The following is an 8,907-nucleotide window of genomic DNA, read 5'->3' on the forward strand; positions in this document are numbered from 1 at the left end:
TCCCTTTTGGTCCTGGTTGAAAACAAATCAACAAGAGGGAATTGTAACATGTTTAGATCGAGGAAATGATAAACTATTCTATCTCCCAGAAAGTCTTTTTGTTAATTGTACCAGTAAGTATATTTTCATTTATTTCAAAAGCAATTGCAATGGCATGAAAAAGTTGTTTGTTGATTAAAGCATCCACTTATTTCTATACCAACATGTTTAAGATATGTTATTAGCAGTGGACTGTATGACACACCTGGAGCAGAAAACGTTTACCCTACAGGGAACCTGAATTTTGCAAAGAATTTTTACACAGGTTTGCTTTACTTTTAATTAGTTTTCGATGATGCATGTGTGCTATTTATTTTTTAGAATGTCTGTGTTGTCTTTACCGATAAAAGACCTGTATATTTTTTTCTATGAAATATTATTTTCCTTTCCAACTTTCACATGGTTTTGTCAAATTTTTTGAACTCATGATTTTCTATTGCTCATTTAGTATCTTCTCGATGATATGATTTGTTTTTGTAGGCGTCTACAGAATAATCATCTCGAAGCTATGTAATATTTGCTTTTTAAGATATAGTAAGAATTATATGATCTCAGTTGATGGTGTATAAATATAAAAAAAAAGACCTTTCCACCTTTTAGAATATTCTTGACTTTGAAATATTGGAGGTAACAGGAGTTTTTCGATATTCAAATCTGTTCATTCAATTAAGATGACACACATCAAAATAACGATTTCAGTGCTCGCTTGGAACTGTTTTGAGAACGATGTGTCGACAGATTTAGCGTCTCCTGTAATGTATTCCGTTACCCGACATTCAATTCGCAACCAGTCAAAATGATCTTCAAATGACCTTACCAAGTCAGGAATATGGCAGTTGTTATCAAATAGTCTGTTTCTATGTATGTCGACGTATTCAGTGTTTCTGTTATTCCGTTGTTTTCCTCTTATAGTCGACTATTGAATAGCAGTAAACTTCCGTGCCCTTTATTTACCATCGGAACTCAAAATACAAGATGCATTTCTTTTTACATTGACACATAAATTCTTTTCAACAATGTTTCATTTCATATAGTTATGGCGATCAAATGTTACGACGAATGCTGCTAGTTGTGAATGACTTCTTTATTCTTCCGTAGAAACAGAGATCACCGACACTTCATAACGGGATTTGTTTTGATCAGATTTTAGGTTTTCGGAGTCTGTCGTTCGGTTGTATTTTGGTTTTTTTTCATAGCGTGTTCGACTTGCAGAAGTAAGTGGTGGTTGTTCCATTGGTATATTCTGTCCCTTTTTTTTATAAAATAATTGTATACCTACAAAAACCTGGGGTAACTTATAATTTTGTCCAAGTATAGAAGCGAAATCATTTTTTTTTTTTCTTATATTGAGATTGGTTTAAATGAGTACGAGAAAGAGTGTCTAACAGTAAGTACAACCGTTGAGTACTAAGATAAGTGTATAAAAGTGTATTTTGCGCAGGGTATTTACAGTTTGTTGATTTTGTAGATTTCTTGAGCTGCAATGTCATTTATAGAATTAACAATTATTCAACGTTCTGGAGTAATGTTATATTTGCTAGTTATTATCACACTTTTAAAATTGGAGTTTCTGATCTGTAAAATCATATTTCATTTTGTTGTATGCATCCACAAAAGTTCGGATTGGTTTGGTAAATGTTTACTACACAAAAACTACACTGATCTCAGGTAATGTGTTCACCTTAATTGTGTCTTAACAAATTGAATTTTTTTTTTTCAATTTATATTATTTATAAAGATATGCATTTCTTTTGTCGTTGTTTTGTGTTTCATTGTCGTGAACTCATATAGTCAAATTATTGAAAAAGCTTCTTTAAAAGTTGTAAAATTTGTTCTATCCATATACGTAGACTATTTTTGTCATCCTGAGTACTGTTCAAATGGTGGATCTTGCAGTCAAAACAGTTATGGCGATTTATTATGAGCATGCTTTGGAAACTGGACCGGTGCTACATGTACAGATGAGAGTAAATCTATTTTGCTGATGTTAAGGCCAAATTAACAATGAATTTTACAAAGAATGAAAAAAAAACAATTTTTCCCATTCCATCGTTCTTAAACTCAGATACAAACCTCATACTTACGTTCATTCTAAATTTTAAAAAAAATCCAAAAACAGGAAAAATATTCCTTTTTAAATTCAGTTCAATTGAAAAAATAGCATTTAAGTGCATAACCAAATTAATTTGTCAAGTCTGACTTGTCAAACAAGTGCATTTATAATAAGACACAAATAATTAATATAAGACTTTATTCACAAAATTGTCTTATGCGTTTCTGTATTTAACATTTAAATGTCTTTCGAGTCTTTCGACTTTAATTGATTACCATGTCCCGTATCTATTATGTAAACTTCTTAGATCGGGTTGTTAAGCCTCTCACGAGGCGACCTTTTCACGTAAATTTAGTCATATTTACACTCTTCAATTTCAATTTTCTTTAGTCAAAGAAACCATACAAGGTAATGCATTTTCGATGGATAAAGTATTCTTGGTAAATTATAACATTAAGGCCTTTCGAGTGTCCCGTAGATTTATTATAAAAGTAATGAAATTTATAAGAACGGGACCGACTTTTTTATAAAACAAAACCCCGTTATTACTTTTATATATATTTTTTTCAAAATATATATGCATACTAGGTATACAGTCCGATGCTGTAAAAAGGTAAAGGCTTTGTTTAGCAATAGTTTGAAAAGAAATCTTCAGTATCTATGTAAATTATGACATGCGATAGTTATTTCGTTTAAAGGAATTGATATGATGTCTTCGATATTTAGCTCCAACAATATCCCAAATATGTTTAACTTATTTAAACTTTATGTGTTCCCTTGCAAATTGTGACATGTGTTTGTAAAACTGTATATTGGTTGACTTGGAATATAGATTGATGGTGAACGATTTGTCAATTGAATTTATCAGTCTAAAGGTTGTTTCATACTCGTATAAACACCATTTATAAAAGCAGACATATAAAATGTCTGATTCATTTTTGTCGAGAATTTGCTTTAAAAAAAGCTGAAACTTAGTCATAGGTCATTTTCATTTTTGACAAAATTTAAAGTTCTCTCATGTTAGATTTGCTTTATATGTAATACTATTATGCTATACACTATACATTGTTTTTAAATGAATAATAAATTAAAATATAAATTAAACACAGCTTATAGAATTATATATATATATATAGCAATGTACTCACCTCATGATACATGTATGTATAACTAATTTAATACCTACATTTAATGTTGCTGTTGTATTATCTAGGATAAGTAACTGCTATAAACATAAAGATGCATTTGTACTAACGATAGGAAATGTATCAGATATAAGATATTATTTTAACTATACATACCATTGAGTGTTTATTGATGTAAATAATACTATTGATAATTTCTTTATATCATCGTCAGTTCACTTTATTAATATGAAAACAGATTATGTCTTTTATTTTTATTCTAAGGGTAAGTCTGTTAATATTTTAAGTTTACCTTAAATATTCTTTGTTCTAATATTTTTCATATTTAAACATATTGGTCAAGGTTATAAATAGATCATCAATCATTCATTTACTAAATGGAATATTGAAATTATTAAGAATGTATTTGAGAAGTTACTATTCCTATAACAAGCTTGCCGATGATCTTTTTATTCGAGTTTTATTTTTCATTTCATTTGCATTCAGTTGTAGTACATATGTTGTTGTTTTTTTTTATTCCAAGTCATGTTCTGTTGTAGTTGTAAAAGATATTTGGCATCGTTTGAGTCGTTGCGACATTGTCGACATTTGATAATAATGGATCAAACTGTAGCTTTTCATATCAGAGAAGTAATTAAAATACTTTTAATCCTAGTATCTAGTGATGAGTTTATTCAGAGGTGAAATTAAAGTATCTTCTGATTCATTACTTTGATAAACCAATTTAATATCATCATGCGGGTAAGGAAAGAACAGGTGAACATGTTTGATATTTAATGATGTACCTTGATTGATAGTCAATAAACATCAAACTCGTTTTGAAAATACTGTTGATGGACACTAGGGATCCATTGTTTCATAACTGAAAATTCCAACCACAATAATATATTAAGGGGGCTCCTGGGTAATTATTTAGTTTATGTAAAGCTTATTTGAAAACAATAATTAAAAATATAGGTCACCGATGAGTTAAAAAAGATATTTCAAATTTAATGCCAAAAATGGCATTTTTGCACCAAAGGGAGATAATTTGGATCTTTTTCAATTTTTAAAGTCATCTGGGGCCAAACCAAATCAATTATTTGGGTTGTTTTTTGTACCATATCATAAAGTATCAACTAATAGTGTAATAAATAAAATTTGTAATGAAAAAATAAAGGTTTAATTTTTTTCTGAATTTTTTTTACCTAGGAGCCACCTTAATTGCAGCATAGTTCAATCACTCATTTATAAATTTCACGTGTGTGTAAAAAAGGAGACTCTAAGGTAATACCCCCAGCATTATTATTATTTCAAATATGGATGTTTTATTTTCAAAACATTTAATTACGGTTGTTAAAATCTTAACCTTTTCCAAATGGTGAACCTTTACAAAATGCTAGTTTCAAAAGTTGTATGTCACAATTTATATTATTATCAGTGATATTTATAGGTATAATCCAACCAAATATCACAACTACAAGGGTAAAACGTATGCATCTAAGTCTGTTCCTGTCCATGTTTCATTTGGGACGCTCCTGTTATCGGGAATGAAACTGTACTTGTTGTTGATTGTGTTTATGCCAACTTATATTTACCCATCTAAATATAAATTGAATAACCACAGTTAGTTTGTCCCTTGTCGTTTTCTGTCTGCAATTGGTTGCATCTGATCGATTGTTGAAAAATTTTAAAGTTTACCCAATGTCACTTTCCTTTTTTATTACTTCTGGTCAATATCGGGAACGACATATTATTAATCATTAGCTGCATAACTGACTTAAATAATCTATGTATGACATATTCACTTTTGATAAACACGAAATTCAATTTTGAAAAACAATATATATTTGATGTCCCAACCGTTATTGGTTACACTATGTTTACATAACTGAATACTCTTTTAATGTTAACATGGTTAATGAAGTAGCGTATGGTCGAGTTCTGTCACAAAATCACCGAAATATAAGCACCATTCTTCATTTATATTATTATATATCTTCTTCAAATTTGAGTCATAAGATTGCAGTGTGTTCTATATTAAGATTGCATATATATACTAGTGTTGTTATCGTACAATTATTTCCCTGACATTGCATTTTTACAGGATCATAAATCAATGGGGCTCTCGCTAGGCAATTTTGCCATCAAACGTGATACTTTCATGGATAAGATAACAAAATATAGTACAGTACAGAATGATAAGAACTGAGCTGAAGTCACTGAAATGAAAGACACAATATAGCTGAAATTATATAGGGAATAACTTCTTAAAACAATATTGGTACATTCAAATCATCATTCTGTATAATAAAGGTCATGTCCGACAAAAATGTATTTAATCAGAGTCATTCACTTTTCATTTTATATACTGATTGTCATTTAAAGCTCCCCTGACTGAGTGAGCTATGCGTTCATTTTCTCTTTTTATTCATTCATATTTCACATTCAATTTTTCCTCGGAAAGAAACTCCTGTGCTACCAATGAACACAGTTTTAATCAAATTTTCTTATTCTAGTACCATTTATTCAAGATAAGCCATAACAGGCTCCTGTAGGCCTCTATAGCTATAAACATAAAAATATTAAGATTTGGTTAATTGCCAATGAGACAACTTTTCGCAAAAGATCAAAATTACAAAGAAAACTACTATTGGGTACATCATTAGCACATTTAGAAACAGTTAGGATAAAACTATATGTAAAATTAACCAAATCATATCAAATATTGGGTATAGTTAGTAGTAATATTTATTTACAACTATACTGTAGGACTTGACGAAGATGTAACTGACCAGCTAGGAGAAGTTTCACCTTGGAAACAAATTATAAGTGAGGAAAACTTCTAAATAATGGTACTTGGTCTTGAGACCATCAGACTGTATATGTATCTCTGTGTATCTGTGATATAATCAATCAAAATTTACTGGTGCAAACGGCTTCATTTACATATATTTAAAATAACATAAGAATAAAATTCAAAATAATCTCATTTCTCCAAAAGATACACCATACATGAAAGCATGTGCTTCCCATGACAATGTCGCAACAATGCTTAGGGGAAAAATATATTACTCATACGGTTGAATTAAGAATATAATTAGAATTGAATGATTTTTGTAATATTGTTAGGTGGTAAAAAATATTGACTGTGCAAACATTCTTAGTATAAATCGATTCACCACTTTAATGTGCTTTGGTCAATGCCTTTACATCACAATAAAATACCGCACGATACAGAACAATCATTGGCATGTTGACATGCTCTTGTTTCGAAATTATAATAATCGTTATAAAAAGAAGATGTACTGTGTATTCATTTGTTGTCATGGATATCAATTTCGTGGATTTTGTTGGTACAGGTGGACCACGAAATTAAATATTCAAGGAATAAACATATTTTTTTATGCTTGTACGCAAACTTCAGTAAAACCACGAAAATGAATATCTTAATACACGATAATTGGTTCCTACGAAAATAAATGAATTCACAGTAGTATGATTACCCCTGAGACAACTCTGTACAAAAGACCAAATGGCATAGCAGTTAAATACTAAAGGTCATCGTGCAGCCTTTAAGAAAGAGCCAAATTCATACTGCAATCTACTATAAAAGGCCACGAAATGACAAATGTAAAACAACAAAAAAAACTAACAGCCTGATATATGTACCAAACAAGTACAGAAAAGAAATCCATATATTTTATAAAGTAGTAAATTTTTTGAAATAATTTACCTTATATTTTCTGAAGATTTAATAAACATTTAGTTACATTTATTCAGTTTGATTAAATGATAATTTTGTAAATTTCAGCTCGTCAGTCGGATAGTGTACATATAGCAGCAGTTATAATGAAGATGAAACAGCTTATGTGATGCCATAAATATATTACATAACGAAACTTGCATTCTTTGATTGGCTAATGTACCATAATGAAGATCCTGTGAAAAGTTTAACACCATTTGATGTTTTACAAATCTTATTGGTTTTTTTAAATTTTTATTTACTGTGGATTCATTTTTATTGGTGGTACACCAATTTTTGTGGTTTTCGTAGGACACAGCAAACACGAATTTAGGAATTCAACGAAGAATAATCCCGACAAATGTGAAATGAATCGGATATAAAAAAGAAGATGTGGTATGATTGTCAATGAGACAACTATCCACAAAATACAAAAATGACACAGACATTAACAACTATAGGTCACCGTACGGCCTTCAAAAATGAGCAAAGCCCATACCGCATAGTCAGCTATAAAAGGCCCCGATAAGACAATGTAAAACAATTCAAACGAGAAAACTAATTGCCTTATTTATGTAAAAAAAAAAATGAACGAAAAACAAATATGTAACACATAAACAAAAGACAACCACTGAATTACAGGCTCCTGACTTGGGACAGGCACATACATAAATAATGTGGCGGGGTTAAACATGTTAGCGGGATCCCAACCCTCCCCCTAACTTGAGACAGTGGTATAACAGTACAACATAAGAACGAACTATAAAAATGAGTTGCAAAAGGCTTAACTCATCAGATGGACAAAAATACAAGTGGACGTGGTTACTTCCGGTTTTCTTTTGCAATACTAGTGTATTGTTGATTCGGGACAAACATGGTAACAAAACACGTGTTTTAAGTAAAATAGAAAAGTATTTTGATTACATCTATTGATATACTAGTGTTCCACTTTCATTGAAACATTTTAACAAACATTACATACAAGTACATATAATAAATAAAATACACATAACAACACATTTGCACACATATTTTTAACAATCTTTAACAAGACTTTAATTCACATTCATACAATGTCACTCAGTACGAAACAAAGCACTAGCTAGAATGTTATAATGTCAAATTTGCAATAAACCAGCTTTACGGAAGCCAGTCTTGAGTAGGTCAGTACGGGTGGAAATGATCTGATGTATTGAAACTACCCACTGGGCATGAATGGGTTTCATTAAGGACGTCTTCATATCTACGATGAGCGTTGGTGCACGTTCACCGGTGATGTCTTCTTGATGGTTTGGCTGTTGCACTACTTGTGTTGAGTACCAGTCATGGAAATTAGATTGTAATTGTTCTTTATATTCTCAGTTTACAGATAAGTCCAACGGCTGTAGTTTGTCAGTACAGGCTGCAGGCACAAACAAGGGAATGATGTCATTTTTCTATAAGTGGCTTAGTAGCTTTTCTCCTGTGTGGGCTCTGTAAACATAAAAGATAGCTACGGCTTTCTGGTTTTATGAGAAAGAGGAAGATCTTCAATAATACCCTCTACGTAAGGCCTGATGACTTTATCTACAAAACGGATCATTGTGTCTTCGTTGCTCCAATATGTCTCGGTACTTGTAACATCCCAGTTGTCTGGCAAATCGACACCTTTAGGTAAGCTACGATCTGTTTTACCCTGGTAGATTAGCTGAGGTGGCAATAAGGACCCATTCATAGATGCTGCTAGAAGTAGTGTTATTTGACGTTTGTCATCAATACCGGTGATTGGTACCTGTTGGGAGCCCTGTTGCTCCATTGTCCAGTCGCCGCCGGGTATCAGCTGACACCCGGTCTGGTCCCAGTTAATCACAAGAGAGTCAGGAATGCTGTGTTGCTTAATGACTGTGCTGACTTTTTTTTACTTACCCCTGTTTAATGTCGTCAAAATCAGCTGGTTGAAGTTTTAC

Source organism: Mytilus edulis, chromosome 3, assembly GCF_963676685.1.
Source record: "Mytilus edulis chromosome 3, xbMytEdul2.2, whole genome shotgun sequence".
Classification (NCBI taxonomy): Eukaryota; Metazoa; Mollusca; class Bivalvia; order Mytilida; family Mytilidae; genus Mytilus; species Mytilus edulis.